Here is a 23,550-nt window from a genome sequence, read left to right as displayed (position 1 = left end):
GGGCTCTGCAGTCGGTCCCTCGTAGAACTTCAGCAAAGCAAAGGGTAGTCTCTTGATGGTGCCTGTTTGCACAGGGTAGCCACTCCTTGGCCACAAGGGAGATTCTTCAGTCTTCTTCTTTCGTCGAATGTCGAAGGTCCAGAGTTTCTGTTCAAGTTGCAGGTTCAGGATAATCTAATCTCCTGGGGCCCAGCTACCACTCTTATCCAAATCTGGGGGGCTGGGTTACCTGCTAGGTCAAGCCTTATGGGTGGGACCTGGGAGGGGGGTGGTTACACCCCCTTCCCTTTGTCCAGTTTCGCACCAGGACTGGGGCTGGAGAGCCCTAGCACCGGTTTGAACTGGACTATGCACGGGACACCTTGTGTGCCCCAGGCATGTCTCATTCTTTTCATCCCTCCCTGCCCCAATACACTAAGGCCTGTCTGGGGTGGTGCTCGCACCTCCCAAGGCAGGAAACCTATTGTCCAAGCCTCCCTTGCCGGGATCACTCCCAGCAGCAGGAGGTCAGACTCGTGTCTGTGGCAGCAGCATCCATTTTGTGATGCTGGGGCTCTGGTTAACTTTAACCGGGTAAGTAGGTTACAACATGTCTTCTCCCTCTAGAAGGGAGGGATAATATCCTCATCCCCAGAAATGGGATGGGGGTATTATTCCAAAGTGTTAGACACCTTACACGACATGTTTTGATAAAGCCAAACCATAGTTACCATAACCGTTTAAGATTATAAGGCACTTTAAGAGTATATGGTAGGCTATATCATAGAACAGCTATAAGGACATGGTTCTGAAAGCTGCAGACAGACTCAGCTCATGCTAGAGCACCATCTCACATGTTACCAAGCACTCTGCCTCCAGGATTGTTAAGGCCTGCCATAGGAGTGGCTGATAGGTACACATGTGTCTATATGTAAGTTAGGTATAGGAATACTACACCTAAGCAAGGGGTGATTACACGACCTTGCACCAGCTGAGTGATCAGCCAGTTGTGTCATAATGGAAGGACAGGCCAGGGGTGGCATAATACATGCTGCAGCCCCTAGTAGGCCTAGGGTACACCTATGCCCTGGGTGCCTAAGGTACACTGTACAGGGGCCAATAAGGTGATCCTATCCAATGGGTTATGCACCTAAAGTACATAGTATCAATTTAGAGAGAACAGCAGGGCTGTGGGTCTGATTAGCAGGCCCACAGCCACATCTAAGTCGAAAACCAGTAAAGCAAAAGCAAAAAGTGGGGGTGAACATAGAAAGCAGACCCTACTCTCCTACAATGGGATCGCAAATAAAATCCGCCTGTTGCCTCTGTATAAATGACACAAGCGTGCTCCTCCAAGAAAGGAAAAGCAGAGGTTTTAACCCCTTCGATGCTGCGCAGATTCCGCCGCTGTGCTGACGGAATCTTGCGCGGGCGTGGTCATGACGGAATGGTTCCGTCATGAGCACAGCTCAACCGTGGGTCATGACGGAACCATTCCGTCATGAGCACCGAAGGGGTTAAAGCTTTTCCGAATGGAGACACTCGTGGCAACAGTAGCAGGTGTCAGGCAAGACCACGATGAGATGAGGCGTCCACGTTCCCCTCCCTTTCCCTCAGCACGATCTGTGCGGCCAGGGGAGGGTCTGCTGGCAGGTGGAGAGTGCAGGGTGAAATGGTGCAGACTGCTCCTCTGCATAAAGTCTTGTCATGTGGGTATCAGCTAGATGCCCTTTCAGCTTTGGGGTGTGCAGCCTGGTCCCGGTCAAGCCAGGTGCCACAGGCCCGGCCCGCAGTGTCAGGGAAAGCTAAATGCATATAGTCATTTTACAAAAGTGTAAATGAAGCATTTGCACACAGTGAGAGAGGTGATGATTTTGGGATTCTTCTTCACATAGGGGGAGAACCAAGCAGATGTCTTGAAAACAAAAAGCACAGCTTTTTGAACGATTTGGTGGTGGTCCCATCCTCTTAGGATCACCTCAAGCACAGTTATTGGCAAAAATACAATCCCAACCAAAGGCCCTGCAAAGCATTATGGGACAAGATTAGCAGTGGGCAGTGAATATTATAGTGTCCAATATCAAAATAATTCTACAAAGAGCTGCAGTTCAACTAGTCCTTACTAGATGTCCTCAGGAGTCAAATGCAAAAGCATTGAAATTATTATTACATCAAGCTGCAGCTCCACTCGTCGTTACTAGATGTCCCTCACGAGTCAAATGCAAAAGCTTCATGAAAGGGTTTCAATGCTTTTGCATTTAACTCGTGAGGGACATCTAGTAACGACAAGTGGAACTGCAGCTTGATGTAATAATGTGCTACATTGGATTCTTGTAGTTTTGGTGTCATTTTAAAGATAAATAGTTCCTATTTGTATAAATTGGTGTTGGATTTTTATTATGCATTGTGTCTTAATTATTTACTGAATTGGTGTTTTAAAATGCTTTACATACCAAGCTACCAAGGGTTGAGCATGGGAATAATTTCCAAGACCTATTCTGAGCCCTAGACTGTGTTAGTCGCCTTATTGCCAGAGGCAGATATACATTTGCCCCTACTAATAATCCACTTTATGTAATTGTGCTGACTGCCGTGAATTTCGCAGCTATAGAATTGCTGCATTTGCTTCAAGTTCCATCCTCTGCTGCATATTGTGCAGGTTTTATCCCCAAAAAATTGTTTCTAGCGCAGATGGTTTGACGGTTACTAAAATGCAGTGACACGTTGCTGCGTAATGGAAGGCCCTTTGCAAAATTGTTCTGTTCACCTTCCTGGTGCTTATTACTATATTTGGTTATTAAACTGGTACTAAGGAGGTGCAACCAATGACCAGACAGTGTTGCCAAGGTTAAAAATGACGAAATAGTGAAGTAATACTATAACAAAATGTGCCACAATATGCCAGCATAATTTGGCTTTTTTGTCACATAATTTACTTGACCCTGCTGCATAATTAGAGTGTCTCCTGCCACATAGTGACCACACCGTCATCCGCTTCATTCAACACGCATGCACAGACGTCACCCAAGGATTACACTGACAATTTCATTGTGGGTGAAGAACTGCTGCAGGTTTATTTCATACAACATAAGTATGACGATAAATGGGTTATCTTACGGGCGATCCAGGGCAAGCAGCCCCTCGCTGCTCCGCCCGCCTGGTGAGCCAGCACGCACGGTGGGTCGATGCCCGGCAGTGCGGCACATATTTATTTTCAGATCATCCACTGGGTCACGTGATCTGTCTCCTACTCCCGCCCCTTCTGACAGGGGCGGAGCGTGTTGTGGCACACCCCCGGTTGGTCAGGCCCCCCAACCGCCCGAAGGACTAACGGGGCGCCGTCGCGGTCTTCCCAGAACCCCCTTCGGCTCGTGGACCTTGGCTCGGGCACCCTTACTGTGCCGGACAGGGGTACCCTTACTGTACCGCCTGTCGCAGAGGTACCCTTACTGTACCCGTCTGCCTCCAGATCGCCCTGTAACTCCGCCACAGCTCTGGGGAGGCTACCGTCGCTGCCAGAGCCCCCCCTTCCTCCCTTTGCTGTTATATGTGCCCTGCCCCTGCGAGCCAGCTTATAATGGGCTAAATTAGGGGTCCTGTTCTGTAACCCGTAAAAGACGGCATTAATTTGCAACATTACTCAGAAGCCCAGGGCAGACGAACAAAGGATGTCTTTTGGCCCCACTGCCGTAAGCTTAGACGTGACTGGTGTTCCTAACCTTCTAAGCGATGCCACAGCAGATCATCCTAACGTAATTATGGGAAGATCTAGCACCTGCAAATGGAGCCAGAACTGAACCATAGCTGAATTCCTCAATCCATCGATTCCCTTCATATCCTAGCACGAAGGTTTTAATTTCCACTCTATCTACAAAGGTGATGCATTGATAGCGTCATGGTTCCTGAGTTGCTGCTGCTACTGCGAGGATTGCATGATTTCTCGGCTGGGCAAAACATTTTTAACGCGACTGCTAATCGGACGCCGTTTATCATGACTCCGGATAAAGCCAATATGACTGACTGAGCTGCCGAAGAATACATCTCTCAGCTCGGGGACCCAAATATGTGAATGTTTCCCAACTCCCTGGCTCCAAGAAAGGCTGAGCGGGAAGAGCAACACCTAAATCTGTTTCTCAGGCTGGGAAATATGGCATTGGTAACAAGGCATAGGTGAATTAGGCACTTATGGACCTGCAATCCTATTAAGATTTTTCAATTGGCCAAATTAAGTGCCTTACTGGGTTGTAATTGTGTTCCCAACAGCTACAGCACAACAAGCAGGGTGAAGGTAGCGTGTGAGTCAGCCACTTTACCTACGTACAGAAACACAAGCTGACATCACGGGTATATAAATTTGCTTCCTTTCACATGGTATTATCCTATTGTTTACTGCAAACTGACCCATATCTTAGCAACATCTCCTCGTTTTAGCCTTTCTACTTGCAAATTAAGTTACATTAAATTGGACGATAGAGTCTTTTACTAGTCCCGCTGTCCATCCCAATCTTTTCTTGCTCTCCACTGGGACAGCGTATCCAATTGCCTCGCTTGTTGAATAGAAGCTAGCTTTCGGACTTTATTGCTGCTGGAAAGGGTCAATAGGTGTGCCTACAGTCCTTGTTATACCGGTGTTGCTGTGCTATAGGTAATTCGTGGCACCGCCATAGTGGCTTGAAAATGAAACGTCTTATTTTATCAAATGATTTGTTGTGAGCCCCAGTTATGATTTCGTTCATATCTTCATATTTGACAGTGTCTCTATCTTGCCAATACCTGGGTCACGTCCGCCTTAAATGACGACATTACATCTGGCTTTTCCGCTAGCCTTGCCCATTAACCTGTCAAATGTCTGTGGAGAGCAGCACATCTCTGGTCATGCTCATGGTCGCTCTCTGCTCTCTCAATTATTACTATGTAGCTGGGGGCATGCCATACACGGGTTTCTGGTTGAAGTATGCACAGGTCATTGACACTCTCCCACGTGCAGTGCTGTGAACCGTTTGAAGTAGTTCATCAGATTCAGCCAGCCACCCCCTAGGTGGAGGCTTGCACTCCCAAACTTCTGCTCGTGTAAAACCCGGCCACACCTCCAGTTCAGTGAAATTTAGTAATTCACGACACTGACAACCCCAGGGGCCAAATACTGGGCTGTGTAAATGCGGCCCAATACCACCATGAACAATTAGCTTGGAGTGGATGGGCGTTAACCTAGGCTGGCTGAAGGCAAAACCTTTGACCATCACTCCTGGCAAGATGTGCCAACGCAGGTAGAATAAAGAGTTATCCAGCCCTCCTTACTTCCTTTCCCAGTTCGACACAGGTCGAAGAAGAATGCCCCTTCCAGAAAGGTCATGGCCTTATCCCTGAAGCCTATCCATACAGCATTCTACCGGAAATCTACAGCATTGCTTTGTAAAGCTTTTTCTGGTTCCACAATTATTTGTGGTCGATATGCTCTCCCTCAGTTTGAACAAAATCTTAGCTAATCGTACGCCTGCCTAATTCCCAGGGCTGTCTGGCTTAATGCTTTTCGCCTGGAATTGCCCCCCCAAATGTGGCCTTGCACTGAAACTTAACTTGGTTGTCTCAACTTTCCTTTTAGAGCTAGGAACGCCCCCCCGTGCTCCTTGTGCTTACTAAATGGACCCGCTCCTTAGTTTCCAGCACACAATGCACTTAAATGTCATCTGGCCCTGGCGCCTATCGTTCCCTGCCTGGAGACTCTGCCCTCGCCTAGTTCATTTACTGATGCCATGTCCCTTGCTGAGGTCCCGCCCTCTGTCTCATGGCCTCTCCCCTCTCTGATGCAATTGTCTCTGACTGGTTTCCTGTCTGCAATGTGGCACCAGCCCGGCGCTCATTTACCCATCAGCTATCCTTGACCTGTCTTGCACTCTGTCTCCTGTGTGGCACCGGCCTGGTGCTCCTTTACCCCTCTGCTGTGGTGGCCTTGCCTGGTACCCAGTTTCTTGTGCCTAGTCCCCTGTCTGAGGTTGGCTTCTGTCCCCTGCCATGTCTGATGGGTCTTTGCCTTTCTTGCTTCCCCGCCTAGAGTCTCATTCGCTGCCCGGTGGCTTTCACTTTGTCTGGTGCCCCTGTGTAATTGCCTCTTCGCACTAGCTGGTGCCATATTTAGTCTATCCGGGCCCTTTCTGTTGCCTGTCCTGCCTGGCGTCATGCCCCTCCCTGAAGACACGAGGACTAGTTTAAAACCCCTAACATTTTGGGTGTGCTCTCCGTGCTTCCCTCTGCCTCTGACGTTCAAACATTGAAGCTCTCGTGTGTCTCTTTCTTAGATCCACTTTCACTCTCAAGACTCCTGTTTTCTAAGAAAGTTTATCGGGGACATGTTGATTCCGATTCTACAGGTATTAATAACACATCAAAAGAATTACCCAACATTTCATGTTCTGCGAGACACTGTGGTGTTTTTCTGTGTGTTCGTGTGTGGCTCCATCCAGGGCTTTAAGTGGGATGAAAAAACTGAGGGGTCTCTTAAAGTGGTGTGGCCTATGTATTTAAGGGCGTGGCTGAAACCAGGTAAGCTAAAATTCTGGGCCAGATTTATGAGCCCCTTGCGCCACTTTTGCGTCACTTTTCCCATGTTAAAAGTGACGCAAAAGTGGCGCAAGGGGCTCATAAATCTGCCCCTCTGAGTTTAGCATAGTGTGCCGCCCGACGTGCATTTTGCTGTTTCTGTCATTGCATCCAGATATGATACAGCAAGTAACATCATGCATACAACAAGCCAGGACTATTGGCTTTGTCAATGGGTTTAGTTGCATAAGATAAATAAGCAGCAACTATTGCCTGTATATAATATTGAAAAAGTTTCCGCTTACAGCCTTTGTGACACCACGACAACGTTGCTGCTCCTGAGATTCAAAAAGAGAAGGGAAATGCAGATAGAAAATGACTCTTTTTAAAGGATTTCCCTTCCCCTACAACGCTCAGCTGGCATGACGTCATGCCGTAATTTCTCCACTAGTGAGAATGCCGCTGCCCGCGTCCCGCGCAGGGGGACATCAGCAGGGCAGCCTTCTAGTGGCCGCCCGTCAAAGCCTCCCCCCCTTGTTCCGCCTCGCGTGAGGCCGCACCTCGGGGAGGGGAGGCCGCCAATGGGATTGTCCGGGGGAGGTGTGCCGCTAGGGTGGGCGAGGCTAGCCCCCCCTTTTTAGGCGCCTCACCCCCTCTGATCTTCCTCTGCTTCCGGCGCGCTCCTCCTGGCCACGCGCTCCTCCTGGCCACGCGAGATCCTTGCGCCTTGTCGCTCCGGACGCCGTCGTCTGGCCTTTTGTCGTCTGCGAGTCGCTGGTGAGTCTTGCCGCAACCACTCCGCCCCGGCCCTGTCCCTGGGCAGTACCAGGTGACGAGGGCCCTGTGGCTCGGAATTGCCACGGGTGGAGGGGGCGCAAGGTGGAGTCTTTGGGGCGCGAAGGGGGGTCGGTGTTAGGCGGGAAACTTCGGCATCGGGCACTGCGTAATGGTGTGGCTGGCCAGTCATAGCGGTCGACGTTTTCTGGGGGACCGGTATTCGAGGCTTGTCTACAAGCAAGGGTCTCGGCGGCGCAACACTGACAATTGCAACGAGGGTCTGTGACAATAGCTGGTGTTTAACATGATTGCGCCTTCAGCGCTGACCGCGAGTCGGGCATCGTCAGCGCTTCTACCACCTCCCCGGGGGAAAGGGCGCAGGGCTCAGCATATACCCCTTCGATGGCGTAGCCGCCTTTGGGGCATAGATCGGGGTTACGGACGTTTTGACTGAAGTACGCGGCGGGTCGCGCTTTAATATTTAAAGGTCAGACCCGTGGATAAATCGGGGAGGGGATGTGGCGCCTCGGCTAGCCTCCCGACGTTGGGGCGGAGTGCCAGTGTTCAAGCCTCGGGGTCGCGTCCGCTTATTGTGCTGTTGGGGCGGGTCGCTTGGTCTCTCCGTGCCTGAACGCATAGTGTAAATACGGAGCTCGTGTGAAGCGCTCCGCTGCCTTGGGGTCGAGTTCGCGCCATATAATTGTGCAAATAATTTTCAGCCGTTTAAGCGTATAATACCTGCTGGGTTGCCACGTGTTGCGGTGCTCGTCAAGACACCCCAAACCCTCCCCCCTCCCACAGCGCTACATAGTTGTGAAGCAACCGGGGCGCCCGCGGATCACGGGAGGTGCAGGCGGTGGGTGATCTAATGAGACATTCACAGACGGCATCTGCGGCATCCACCTACAATAGGAAGAATTAGAGCGCATTACCTAATATGGCGACACTTATAAGTTTCCTAATATAAACATGTGCAAGCTGAGGAGGTGGCGCGTATTGCAAGCGCGCGACGTCCCTCACATTTTAGTGCTCGGAGTCGTGAGGAGTCGTCCGGGTATGCGCAGAGGTCATTCACAATCCCAGCTGGACTGACATCCCTTGGTAAGACAGAGGAATGGTGGCCAGAACTAGTTGCCGTAACTGACGAGGGCGTGGAATATTCCAGCAGGAGACTCCCCTCACCGGGGGAGCTCGGCTCCCAGGCTATGGGAACAGGATGGCCCTAATGTCCCATCCGGGAGAAACCTTTGAGAAATACTCTCTCGGAAACGTGGAGGGGTCTCTCTTACTGAGCCTCTGGGAGTAGGATGGGTCAGTGGCAACTGAGCATTGCTGCGCAGGGATTATTCTGTATAGTGCCTTGAAGAGGTTCGAAGCTCCTCTGGTCCGGTCTGGGTAGTATATTGTATGGTCTTTGGGATTCATGGGCGAAGTTTGCTCCTCCCCTCTCGTGGTGCTGGGCTCCTAGCTTAAGTCTGAGTAGCTCCGCAGTGGAGCAGACATCCCGTTTGCTTCTCTTTCTACTGCTCTCTCGCACCTCTGAGCGGGTAAAGATCAGAGCATCAGTGGCATCTCTTTAATTAACCAAGAGTGGGAGGAATCGGACCACAATTAGTGCCAGGAAGTGCGTGCTGTTTGTATGCTTTAGACACACATAGAGACACAGCGCTAGGCATTCATCACCCAGCGCATGTATTTATTTTACTTTGCTTTTGTCTTAACATGTTGGGGTTACTACTCTTTTATGCTTAGAAAGTAAAGCCGTGCGCACAAACAGGGCCTTTTAAAGATACAAGGAAGGTATTGTGCAGATGAATGCTCCAACGTTAAATATGATTCATTTCTCCTAAAAGAAAACTACGAGCAGGGCCACTGGCAGTCTTGGAATCAGAAAGCATTTACTCTGGGAATTCATAAAATGGGCTCAATGTGTGGCAGAGGAAAGGGGGTGGAGTCACTAGGGGTTCAGTCATGTTTCAGTCATGGCTCAGGGTTGGTCCCCCACCACCTTCCTTGATAATAGTGGTACATACATATACAGTACCCATCACCACTACACAACCACGTGTTGTCTGGAAGGCACCCATTGAGGACTTTACATAACGATAATGAATGTTTTCTTTTGTCATGACATGTTTTATAGAGACAATTTCATTAGATATGACTAAATCATGAAAGATATATTAGGTGCGTTTTGGCGTATCAGAGGGCCTGTGAGTAGAACCAAACCCCGCATACGTCACTGCCCCGGTGCCGCTGAGTGTACTTCGTTGTATGGGTCCACCTTTCCATAACGTGACTTCTAACCCCCCTACACTGTTCAGCCAGGATCCATTCGAGCGCAGGCTGTACACTTCCCTTCACACCTAGCAGGTGCTGCTCTCAGAAGACAGTTATTCCATTCAGGGGCTCACCACCGATCCCTGTTTTTTCTTGACATGCCACCATGTTCCGCTATCTTGTCCCCTGTCGCGGTTCCCCGCCGTCTCCTCCTGCCGGTTTGGAAGTTTATTATGCTTTGAAGCACCGGATGCTGCGTTTCTTTCCGCGGCAATTCCAGGCCTCACTTACATGTCAAGATAACTCGGGTAATTTGTTATCTTCCGGAAGAAAGATCAGGAATTTGTATAGTGGCGGATTTGACTTCGGTGTAGTTAGTGCAGAGGGTTATTTGCCCGCTGCATAAAACATGTGCCAAGTAGATTTCAGAGTACGTATGATGTGAATAGGTCAGCGGGTTACTGTGTTCAAAAGAGGCATCCTTTTGTTACTTGCAATGTATATCTTAAAGCCCTGATAGTTAACAGTGAGCTACAAACGCTCATCCTAGAGCTGCATACACACCGCTAAGCATACAGTATTAGAACATTGATTAATGTTGCAAGAGGGTTAATTTGGCTAGAAACTGACTGAGCTTTTGCTTCACCACACCAAGCAGCCCTGAACTAAACTGCCTGCCAGTAGGGATGACATGAGTCTCCTACACCTTGCGTCCTTTGGCTCAGGTTACATTTCCTATACACTGATTCACATGCATATGATTGATTGGCTCGGCGGATTCTGTGTGAGATGCAAAATTCGGGGACACCCTACACTGGTAGGAGTGGCGCTATATAACTAATTCAATGCATCTGAGAGTGTGGTCATGGAAAAGTGGTCAGCAGTAACTTCTGGTATTTCTTGCCCTGCGCAATTGAGTTCATTTCTCTCCAGTTCCCTGGGAAAGGTTTGGGGGGCCAGGGTGATCTATGACGAGTCGGTACTCATTACGGTTTATGGTAAGCGTTTTGAGAAACATATGGTATAGTTTTACTAGTTTAGCTTTTGGCCAATGGTAGTTTTCGTCAGCCAGATTCGGAATAGCTGGTATTGCAGGACACTAGAGGCGGTTGTGGGTATGTCCAAGTTGGGGAATGGCATGCTTTGCCGATTAATTGATTAAATGAATAAAGTCGCATGTTCTAACTCGAACAGAGGAACTGTTACTAATCGCAATGACATGGGTTCACACGCACTCGAGAGCCCCCTTTGCATTTATTCCCTGGTATCTTTGTCCCAAAATGCAGCATTTATTAGGATTATCCGGTACTAGGGGGGGAATCTCGTTGGCATTAGTTCCATGCCGGTGGGTACGAAGGGACGAAGTTGTGTCACAAGTGGTGCAACAGGATAAGGGAAGGTATATAGGTAGATATATGTTCCCTGGCAGCAGGTGTACAAATATGTCAAGGTTCAGCCTAAAACCCAGTCTCAACCATGATGCAATGGTCAGCTTGTGGAAAGGTGTAACACAGAAATTGAGCGACCAATGTTATTATTGTAAGTTCAATGCTTGAGTCAAGAGATGCTGCTGTCTCTCATCTTTGCCTTGCTATTAGAAAACAGCTGGGGTAAGGTTTCTCTGAAATTAGTCATAGTGGCAGCTTAGTGTATATAGAAAAGTCAGCAGCCTGTGCTGTGTTGAGGCAAGTTGTAGGCCTGGGTTTGTGTGTCATACATAACATCTTGAAGGTATTTTGTGAGTTCACGCTCAAGTCAAGAGATGCGGCTGCCTTTCATCTTTAGCCTTGCTATTCGGAAACAGCTGGTGTGATATTTTCTGCAACTTAGTCATAGTGGCAGCTTAGTCTATACAGGAGAGGCAGCAGCATGAGCTGTTTTGAGACAGGCGGAAGGCCTGGATTTGTCTATCATACTTAACATCTTTGAGGTTATTCTCCCTGTCCCACAGGGAGGCCAGGGAAAGCACAGAGTGACATGGTTTACCGAGACTTAGCCTGGCTTGCCGCTTCTGCGACCTGTGAGGTTTGTTTATGTATTGTATGATGGTGACAGAGGCTGTCACTGTTGTTTGATAGGCACCAGGGCCAGATGACATTTAAGTGCATTGTGTGCTGGAAACTAAGGAGCGGGTCCATTTAGTAAGCACAAGGAGCACGGGGGGCGTTCCTAGCTCTAAAAGGAAAGTTGAGACAACCAAGTTAAGTTTCTGTGCAAGGCTACGTTTGGTGGGGCAATTCCAGGCGTAAAGCATTAAGCCAGACAGCCCTGGGAATTAGGCAGGCGTACGATTAGCTAAGATTTTGTTCAAACTGAGGGAGAGCATATCGACCACAAACAATTGTGGAACCAGAAAAAGCTTTACAAAGCAATGCTGTAGATTTCCGGTAGAATGCTGTATGGATAGGCTTCAGGGATAAGGCCATGACCTTTCTGGAAGGGGCATTCTTCTTCGACCTGTGTCGAACTGGGAAAGGAAGTAAGGCGGGCTGGATAACTCTTTATTCTACCTGCGTTGGCACATCTTGCCAGGAGTGATTGTCAAAGGTTTTGCCTTCAGCCAGCCTAGGTTAACACCCATCCACTCCAAGCTAATTGTTCATGGTGGTATTGGGCCGCATTTACACAGCCCAGTATTTGGCCCCTGGGGTTGTCAGTGTCGTGAATTACTAAATTTCACTGATCTGGAGGTGTGGCCGGGTTTTACACTAGCAGAAGTTTGGGAGTGCAAGCCTCCACCTAGGGGGTGGCTGGCTGAATCTGATGAACTACTTCAAACGGTTCACAGCACTGCACGTGGGAGAGTGTCAATGACCTGTGCATACTTCAACCAGACACCCCAGAATGAGTGTCAATTACCTGTGCATACTTCAACCAGACACCCGTGAATGGCATGCCCTCATCTACATGGTAATAATTGAGAGAGCAGAGAGCGACCATACCTCTTGAATTTTGCACTTAAACTTTCTAGTAATGGAAAGGGCTTAACACCTTCTGAAATGAGCATGACCAGAGATGTGCTGCTCTCCACAGACATTTGACAGGTTAATGGGCAAGGCTAGCAGAAAAGCCAGATGTATTGTCGTCATTTAAAGCGGACGTGACCCAGGTATTGGCAAGATAGAGACACTGCCAACTATGAAGATATGAACGAAATCATCACTGGGGCTCACAACATATTATTTGATAAAATAAGAAGTTTCATTTTCAAGCCACGATGTCGGTGCAACGAATTACCTATAGCACAGCAAAACCGGGATAACAAGGACTGTAGGCAAACCTATTAACTCCTTTCAGCAGCAATAAAGTCCAAAAGCTAGCTTCTATTCAACAAGCAAGGAAATTGGTTACGCTGTCCCATTGGAGAGTAAGGAAAGATTGGGATAAACAGCGGGACTAGTATAAGACTCTATCGTCGAATTTAATGTAACTTAATTTGCAAGTAGAATGGCTAAAACGAGGAGATGTTGCTAAGATATGGGCAGTTTGTAGTAAACAATAGGATAATACGATGTGAAAGGAAGAAAATTGAGATACCCGTGATGTCAGCTTGTGTTTATATACGTAGGTAAAGTGGTTAACCCACACGTTACCTTCACCCTGCTTATTGTGCTGTAGCTGTTGGGAACACAATTCCCAGCCAGGAAGGCACCTAATTTGGCCAATTGAAAAATCTTAATAGGATTGCAGGTCCATAAGCGCCTATTTCACCAATGCCTTGTTACCCATGCCATATTTTCCAGCCTGAGAAACAGATTTAGATGTAGCTCTTCTCGCTCAGCCTCTCTTTGGAGCCAGGGAGGTGGGAAACGTTCACAAATTTGGTCCTCGAGCTGAGAGAGGTATTCTTCGGCAGCTCAGTCAGTCATATTGGCTTTATCCGGAGTCATGATAAAAGCCGTCCATTTAGCAGTTACCTTAAAATGTTTTGTCCTGCTGAGAAATCATGCACCCCTCGCAGCAGCAGCAGCAATTCAGGAACCATGACGCTATCTATACATCACCTTTGTAGACAAAGTGGAAATTAAAACCTTCTTCGTGCTAGGATATGAAGGGAATCGATGGATTGACGAATTCAGCTATGGTTCAGTTCTGGCTCCATATGTAGGTGCTAGATCTTCCCATAATTACGTTAGGAAGATCTGCAGTGGCATTGCTAAGAAAGTTAGGAACACCAGTAACGTCTAAGCTGAACGGCAGTGGGGCCAAAAGACATCCGTTGTTAGTCTGCCCTGGGCTTCTGAGTAATGTTGCAAATTAATGCCGTCATTTACGGGTTACAGAACAGGACCCATAATTTAGCCCACTAAAAGCTGGCTCGCAGGGGCAGGGCACCTATAACAGCGAAGGGAGGAAGGGGGACTCTGGCAGCGACGAAAGCTTACCCAGAGCTGTGGCGGAGTTACAGGGCGATCTGGAGGCAGAAGGGTACAGTAAGGGTACCTCTGCGACAGGCGGTACAGTAAGGGTACCCCTGTCCGGCACAGTAAGGGTGCTCGAGCCAAGGTCCGGGAGCCAAAGGAGGTTCTGCGAAGACTGCGACGGCGCCCCGTTAGTCCTTCGGGCGATTGGGGGGCCTGACCAACTGGGGGTGTGCCACAACACGCTCCGCCCCCGTCAAATGGGGCGGGAGTATGCGACAGATCACGTGATCCAAAGGATGATCTGAAAATATGTGCCGCACTGCAGGGCATCGACCCACCGTGCGTGCTGGCTCGACAGGCGGGCGGAGCAGCGAGGGGCTGCTTGCCCTGGATCGCCCGTAAGATAACCCACTTATCGTCATACTTATGTTGTATGAAATAAACCTGCAGCAGTTCTTCACCTACAATGAAAGTGTCAGTGTAATCTATGGGTGACGTCTGTGCATGCGTGTTGAGTGGAGCGGATGACGGTGTGGTCACTATGCCGCTGCCCGCGTCCCGCGCAGGGGGACATCAGCAGGGCAGCCTTCTAGTGGCCGCCCGTCGGAGCCTCCCCCCCTTGTTCCGCCTCGCGTGAGGCCGCACCTCGGGGAGGGGAGGCCCCCAATGGGATTGTCCGGGGGAGGCGTGCCGCTAGGGTGGGCGAGGCTAGCCCCCCCTTTTTAGGCGCCTCACCCCCTCTGATCTTCCTCTGCTTCCGGCGCGCTCCTCCTGGCCACGCGCATTCCCACCCTTTCCGCTTACCCTGCGCAGCGGAGGTAGCGCGCTATTGGAATGTTTTAATGTTTTTTTTTTCTTGCGTTGCAGGCGGAGTTACAGGGCGATCTGGAGGCAGAAGGGTACAGTAAGGGTACCTCTGCGACAGGCGGTACAGTAAGGGTACCCCTGTCCGGCACAGTAAGGGTGCCCGAGCCAAGGTCCGGGAGCCAAAGGAGGTTCTGCGAAGACCGCGACGGCGCCCCGTTAGTCCTTCGGGCGGTTGGGGGGCCTGACCAACCGGGGGTGTGCCACAACACGCTCCGCCCCCCGTCAAAAGGGGCGGGAGTATGCGACAGATAACGTGATCCAAAGGATGATCTGAAAATATGTGCCGCACTGCAGGGCATCGACCCACCGTGCGTGCTGGCTCGACAGGCGGGCGGAGCAGCGAGGGGCTGCTTGCCCTGGATCGCCCGTAAGATAACCCACTTATCGTCATACTTATGTTGTATGAAATAAACCTGCAGCAGTTCTTCACCCACAATGAAAGTGTCAGTGTAATCTATGGGTGACGTCTGTGCATGCGTGTTGAGTGGAGCGGATGACGGTGTGGTCACTATGCCGCTGCCCGCGTCCCGCGCAGGGGGACATCAGCAGGGCAGCCTTCTAGTGGCCGCCCGTCGGAGCCTCCCCACCTTGTTCCACCTCGCGTGAGGCCGCACCTCGGGGAGGGGAGGCCCCCAATGGGATTGTCCGGGGGAGGCGTGCCGCTAGGGTGGGCGAGGCTAGCCCCCCTTTTTAGGCGCCTCACCCCCTCTGATCTTCCTCTGCTTCCGGCGCGCTCCTCCTGGCCACGCGCATTCCCACCCTTTCCGCTTACCCTGCGCAGCGGAGGTAGCGCGCTATTGGAATGTTTTAATGTTTTTTTTTTCTTGCGTTGCAGGCGGAGTTACAGGGCGATCTGGAGGCAGAAGGGTACAGTAAGGGTACCTCTGCGACAGGTGGTACAGTAAGGGTACCCCTGTCCGGCACAGTAAGGGTGCCCGAGCCAAGGTCCGGGAGCCAAAGGAGGTTCTGCGAAGACCGCGACGGCGCCCCGTTAGTCCTTCGGGCGGTTGGGGGGCCTGACCAACCGGGGGTGTGCCACAACACGCTCCGCCCCCGTCAAAAGGGGCGGGAGTATGCGACAGATAACGTGATCCAAAGGATGATCTGAAAATATGTGCCGCACTGCAGGGCATCGACCCACCGTGCGTGCTGGCTCGACAGGCGGGCGGAGCAGCGAGGGGCTGCTTGCCCTGGATCGCCCGTAAGATAACCCACTTATCGTCATACTTATGTTGTATGAAATAAACCTGCAGCAGTTCTTCACCCACAATGAAAGTGTCAGTGTAATCTATGGGTGACGTCTGTGCATGCGTGTTGAGTGGAGCGGATGACGGTGTGGTCACTAGTGAGCAGTGTGAGCAGCGCACATCGATGTGCCTGCTGTCACTGCAGTCTAGAAAAAAAATTGACTGTCTCTGCCAGGGTACAAAACAGAGCCCGATAGAGACCCGTTTCGATGCCCTCTTTTAAAAACTGCCGGTGCTCAGCATCAGTGAGACCCGGGCCACTTCAAGCCCTGGCTCCATCTAGAATTAATTCTCCCGCCTCGACGCCAAGACATGGAACGCCCTCCCCATCCTCCTACGGCAGACCCAGGACCTGCTAACCTTCAGGAGGCTCCTCAAGACCCGGCTAGTCAAACAGTAGCAGCACCCCTCCCCCCCAGCGCCTTGAGGCCCTCAGGGGTGAGTAGTGCGCTCTACAAATGTATTGATTGATTGATTGATTGATTGATTGATCAACACGGACATTGAGCCCCGGCGTTTAGGATGAAGGTACGTGGGTCCACACTGTGGAACACGACCTTTTATCCTGACCCTGGTCCCCCCACCGCCCCGGGACTGCTTCCACCGCTGCTCCCATGACCTCACGTGAGGTGTTGAGCGGCCTCTGTCTCCATTGACACCAGGTAAGGCAGTCCTGCAAGCAGCAGAATGCAAGGTGGTGCCAGGCCTGCGACCTTCGGACACCTGCTAGGGGGCGATGTTGACATGTGCCTCGACCTCGGACCTCTTAATCTCACTCACACCTACTGCTCCTCCGCAGCCGCCCCTGCATCCTAAGTATGGGCGGTGTTCAGCGTTTAAGCTGAATACGATAAGCCCTAAATCACATACAGCTGCTGCATGATGTACGCACTATTGTTTACATCGGCTGTCATTACTTCAGAGAACAGGAACACCGCTGCATGGAAAGTGGTTGTTACTCCTGCACGACCCGAGCTCACAAAGAACGCACTTCACAGTTTTAAGACGGCAGTAGGGACACAGCGCCGAATGCACACTACTGCCAGTACTCACGCAGCCAATTTATACTGGCGCGAGCTTCATTAAGTGCAATACTCACCCACTGTGGCCTGCACCGTATCTGTACTGTTACATATAGTGAGAGAAATGCACGCTGAGAGCAAGACAAACCCTACCGGCCGTGACCTGCGCCGCATCTGTACTGTGACCTATAGTAAGAGAAATGCACACTGAGAGCAAGACAAACCCTACCGGCCGTGACCTGCGCCGCATCTGTACTGTGACCTATACTGGGCGCAGCCCACACTGCGCCCGACCCACACTGAGCTGAGTCCACGACATAAAATGTACGGCCCAGTAGCTAAATTAATCTGCATATAGCTGTCGCCCTACAACAGACGTTGTTAGTTTTCGGCATCATTTGTAGGTGCCCGCATCCTGTCATCTTGTCACTGATACATTTTTCATAAAGTAGGGGCATATTAACAAGGGCTTTATCTCCGCTGTTTTGGCTTTAAAAGCCCAAAAAGCAGAGATAAAACTATCGCCCTATTTACAAGAGGGTGCTAACATGCATAATTGCATGCTAGCACCCTTTTTCCTGACGCCTCCCATTGCATCTCTAATGAGATGCAAAGTGGGCGTCACTGGGCAGTACAGCCTTGCAAATATCGCTGATGTGCACATCGCGATATTTACAAGGCTGCCCCAGCATTTTAGCAGACGTTAGTTTTTGGAGAAAACCGCAGTTTTTTCCAAAAACTAACGTCTGCTAAAATCTTGACTTACCCATCCCTAACATAGGGGGTGGATTATGCTGCTACGACCACAGGGTCGTATCAGCAAGGTTATCGCCCTTTTGCAGGGAACATCGCTGGAAAATCAGCGATGTTCCCTGCAAAACGGCGATTTACCCTGCTATCTCTGGAATTTTTATCACCCTGAGAAACGCGTTGTTGATAACGCGCTACCAGGGCGATAAATTCCAGAGATAGATGGCGATGAATAACAAAGCGCTAAGCGCACTTTGCGTTATTCATCACCGTTCCTTGCTGATATGCCCTGTAGTTTCTTTCTTTCAGTTGAGCTCATGATTCCGTTTATGAGCAGAACAAGCACGCGCATCCTCTTCCAGGTGTGCTGTGTCTGCTCCCGTTTTACATGAAAAGTGCGTTCATGGGGGGCATATCATCAAGGCGATGTGATAAAATTATCACCGCTTTAGCGTCCATTTTCGGACGAAAAGCGGCGATAATTTTATCACCCTATCAGCATGGACATGCTAACGCGTGAATCCATGCCTTAGCGCCTGTTTACTGAACGCCCAGCTTTGCATCTGTAATGAGATGCAAAGTGGGCGTTCCTCCCCAAAATAACTGGAGAAATGTCGCTAACCGTCATTTCTCCAATTATCAAGGTGCACGCCAAACAGCATAGCGATAAGAAAAGTAGCGCTAACCGCGGTTATCGCTACATTCCTTACCCCTGCTTTTATTCTAATTTAGCCATGTAATCCAATGGGAGGTGGATTACATGTTCTAAGTCCACCCTGCCTTATCAGCAAGGTATCACCGGTCGCAGTGCGATTATTGCTGGATTTCCAGCGATAACCGCACTGTTTTCTAGCTAACACATGGATATCTATCGCTTTGGAGATAAGCGTTGCTGATAGCACGCTATCTCCGCAATAGAATCCAGCGATAGCCGGCGATAATTATCCTAGCGCTAAGTGCGCTTAGCGATAATTATCCCCGGTTGTTGCTGGTATGCCCCTTGGTTATTTTAATACTGCTCTCCCTGGTTTGTGGCCCTCTGTCCTGGCTTCCGGCTTCGCCTGGATTCACAGTCCGTCAACAATAGTCTGTTCATCCCACTGGGAGGGAGAAACATCACCTTTTATTACATTTATTTAAAAAACAGGTTCAAAATGCTGTATATTTGAAATCTAGAGTCTCCCAAATTCCTTCTAGATCCGGCAAACTTGTTTGAAAGAAAGAGAGCGCGGAGCTGGGACACGTCGCCCTGCAAGGCCTACGCCATTGTCCCGGCTCAATAAACAACAAGCATTTGCAATGCAATAGGACTCGTATTGACGCGAGACCTATTGCATTGCAAACAGGAGTGCGGGCGGGGGGGTGAGTATAGGGGGGGTGAGAAGGCACAGACAACAGGAGTGCGGGAGAGGGGGAAGAAGGCATGGGCAACAAGAATGCGGGCGGGAGGGGGGCGTGAGGCACGGACAACTGGAGTGCGAGCGGGGGTGTGGGGAGAAGGCCAGAACAACAGGAGTGTGGGTGGGGGAGCAAGAAAAAATTGTGCTCCTAAATAACACGTACCGTACAGTTTAACACTCAAAATAAAGGGGCCATTAGCCATGGGAGGGTAAAAATGACGACATGGCATAAGAAGGGGGGACTAACTAGCCTCATAATATTCAGAAGACAACATTTACGAAGGACAAAGACAGACGCCAATGAAAAATATGGGCGGAAAATGAGGGCAGCTTATCTCCCGCACTCTACTACTGCATGCCTCGCAGATCGAGCAGCGCATGCGCTCTGCAGCTGAAGCTCAACCTAATAAATGTTTTTCTGTGTTCTCTGTATAAACGGCAGTCACTAATTATTTATAATCGGAAACTTGTGACGCACCAAGTCGCTGATTGTAAAGAAAAGACGGGTTACGGAACTCCGAGGTGACTTGCACTATCCTTATCATATGTGCCAGGGGCCTGGGCTGTTGGCAGCAGGGTTTATGACGTCAGAACTCAACTGTAGTAACCTTATAACAGTTGAGTTCTGACGTCTTTTCTATATAATTGATGACTTGGTGCATAACAAGTCACCATTTATAAAGAAATGAGTGTCTTTCGTTTATACAGTGATAACAGAATTCCATATATTACAAAGAAATAAATGGCTGCCTTGTATACAGGGATTATAGAATCCCATGTATTATGTATAAGGTTATTATAGTTGGGTTCTGACGTCACAATGTCTGCAGGTCAGGGAGCATTATTGAAGCAGCGCTGTACCATGACGCAAGGGTGCCTGCGTTGTCGGCTGGATTGTTGTTTGTGCAGGGAGGGATATCTTCCTGCACAGAAAACAATCCTGAGAGGAATTCTCCTCTTTCTATGTGTACTGCAGAATGCAGCACACGTAGAAAGAGGAAAAAACGAGCAGAAATAAAGATATTTCTCCTCATTACGCCTTACCTTGGGAGGCGTAACATTTTGGCGTATTCCTAGGTCTACCACTAATGGTAAATTTGGGAATGCACCAAATCAATGAGTAGATGCATGGGTACAGCCAAAAGTGCTTCAGCGCTAGGAAAGTGCAGGAATGCGCTGTATCTTCTTGATACATAATGGTAAATACAGCACATTTGTGCCCTTTGGGAAACATCGTTTACAATGCGGGGATTACATCGCGATGCCATTACATCGCAGTTTTTACAACGCAAGTCGTTACAACGACTTGAGCTAGATGGCGCTCTAGGACAAGGAATAGTATAATTTACTATCCAACACCTTCCCTACTGTACGTAGACTGGAGTTGGAATAGTAAATTATACTACTCCTAAGTCCAGCGCCCTCCAACGCAAGTCGTTGTAACGACTTGCATTGTAAAAACCGCGATGTAATGTACCGCGATGTAAATGTATGCGTTGTAACGTCATACATCCATGCCCTTTGCCTTTCATGCAGCACTGCGCAGCAAGGCAGCTTGTGTGAAAAAATGATAAATCTTCCCCTAAATGTTTTTGGCCTCATTTATGAAAAGTGTTGCATAGCTGGTTGAAACTAGCAGTGCAACACTTTTCAGTGCGCCCTCCTTACGACACGATGGATGCGCCGTATTTACTGTACGGCGAGCCATGTCGCAAGGATTGACAGATACGTCAGGAATCCTGACGTATCTGTTGGCGCAAAAATGACACATTGCTGGAGTGCGTCTGAAAACAGACGCAACTCCAGGTATGTGTCCTTTCACATGGGGCAAGCCCCATTTAAAAGGGCCTGCATCAGTCTTACGCCTGCTGTGAGGCAGACGTAAGGATTTGACGCACTGACACTGTAACAGTGCCGCAGTGAAATATCATAGATTTCACTGCGTCACTTCTACATGGCTTTCCTGCATTGGAACACCGACCCTGCATACATTATACCTGTCGCATGCATAATGTAGTGCAGGGGTTTACAAAGTGACGCATCTGCCTTGATGCGTCACTTTGTAAATATGGCGCAACATGGTGCATTATTTACGCCGCCGCAGCGTCACTAAAAGTGACGCGACAGCGGCATAAAGGGCTCATAAATAAGGCCCTTTATTTTTATTCTTCATGTTTGCAAACATGCTTTCTCTCTCATCTGAAAGAGCTACTTCCCAAGGTTTTAAGTGGTTTTATAAGGATATCATAACCTTATAGAGGAACTTGGCCTTCAGCTTCGTTCCTCTATATGATTATGGAACTCCCCTGTGTCTTGCAATAGCCTTATAATGTACAGCAGTGGCTGCTTGTGATATACCAAGTTGCCGATTATAAAGAAAAGACATCAGAACTTGACTGTTATACGGTTATTACAGTCGAGTTCTGACATCACAATGCCTGCTGCCAGCAGTGAGGTGAAAGACAGGTCAGGTCACAGAGCATAATTAAAGCAGCTGTTTAAAGCAACAAACTGAATGTTACTTTTCTTTCCTCTGGTCTATTTTATTAGCTTCCAATGACAAGCAGAGAAAAAATGCTTATTGTTTGCACTCGGTAGATAGAGAAAAGCTAGAATCTTTCTACATGTTCCGAGCTACTCTCGGCATGAATCTTTCTACTTGTTCCGAGCTACTCTCTGCATGAATCTTTCTTCATGTTCCGAGCTACTCTCTGTTTAATTTTGTTCTAGAGGTTTTATTTATATACGTCATGTTTGCAAACATGCTCGCTCTTTCATATGAAAGAACTACGCACCATGGTGTGTTAATGTATTTTATGGGACAAAGTATCCTAGGTATACATGATAATGATTTTTAAAGTCACCTTGGAGTTCCCAAACCTTGTAAAGGAGCTTGCTCTTCGGCCTTGTTCCTTTATATAGTTATGGAACTCCTCAGTAACTTGAAATATCCTTATAATGTAAGGCAGGGGGACGTTATCCCTTATATAATAGTTGAATTCTGACATATTTTCTTTAGAAATTATTGCCTGCCGTTTATATAGGGATTATAGAATCTCATGCATTATAATGTTATTGCAGTCAAGTTTTGATGTCACGATGCCTGCTGCCAGAACCAGCAGCTGAGATCAAAGGCCGGTCAGGTCATGGAGCCTAATTGAAGCAGCTGTTTACAGAAATAAAAATGGAAAGTTGCTTTTCATTCCTCCGCCCAATTTTTTTAGCTTACGAAGACAAGCAGAGAGAACATGCTTATTTTTTGCACTCGTTAGATAGAGAACAGCTAGAATCCTTTTGCATGTTTCTACACATTCCGAAATACTGCAGCTTTTTTTTTTTAAACTGACTTGCATTGACCTGTTTCTAGTATATGTTTGCAACAAATATCTAACAGGATTTTGATATGTTTAATTTGTACTGGAGGTTTTATTTCTTTTCTGTATGTTTGCAAGCATACTCGCGCTTTCTTATGAAAGAACTACACAAGTGTTGAAGATGTCTGTGGGAAAGGTGACAATGTGACCATGTATTAAATAGGACAAGATCTCAGCCTTCCACCCTGTTCACCTATATGGTTATGGAACTCCTCAGCTCTTCCACTGTACGCCACTGCGCTTTATGCTGCTCTACTCTATCCCACTCCACTCTATGCCACTCCACTTCACTCTACACCAATACACTCTGTACCACTAGTCCTCTCTATGCTACTCCACTCTTCACTATTCCACTCTTGACACTACACCCTACGCTATTCCACTTTACTTCACTCTATGTCACTTCACTGTACGCCATTCCACTATACACCACTTCACTCTATGACACTTCACTTTATGCTATTTTACTGTTTGCGACAGCACTGAACATCACTGCACTGTACGCTACTGCACTCTAAGCTACTCTACGGTACACTATTACACTCTACCACACTACACTCTATGCCACTCCACTCTTCGTCACTCCACTGTATACTATTCTATTGTAAGCCACTCCACTGTACGCCACTCTGCTCTACAACACTCAACTCTATGCCATTTTACTGAATGCCACAACACTGTACCTCACTGCACTGTATGCCACTGCACTCCATGCTACTCTGCGCTACTACACTCTTCAACACTACAGTCTATGCCACTCCACTCTTCACCACTCCACTGTGCTGTTCTACTGTAAGCCACTCCACTTTACCGCACTCCAATGTACACCACTCTAATGTACAGTAATCCACTCTATACCACTCCACTGTACACCATTACACTTTACACCACTCTACTGTCCCAACCACATTCCACTCTACTTCACTCTACAACACTATGCTATACCACAGTAC

Source organism: Triturus cristatus, chromosome 4_2 (genome assembly GCF_964204655.1).
Source record: "Triturus cristatus chromosome 4_2, aTriCri1.1, whole genome shotgun sequence".
NCBI classification, from domain to species: Eukaryota; Metazoa; Chordata; class Amphibia; order Caudata; family Salamandridae; genus Triturus; species Triturus cristatus.
Note: the sequence above shows the minus strand (reverse complement) of the source record.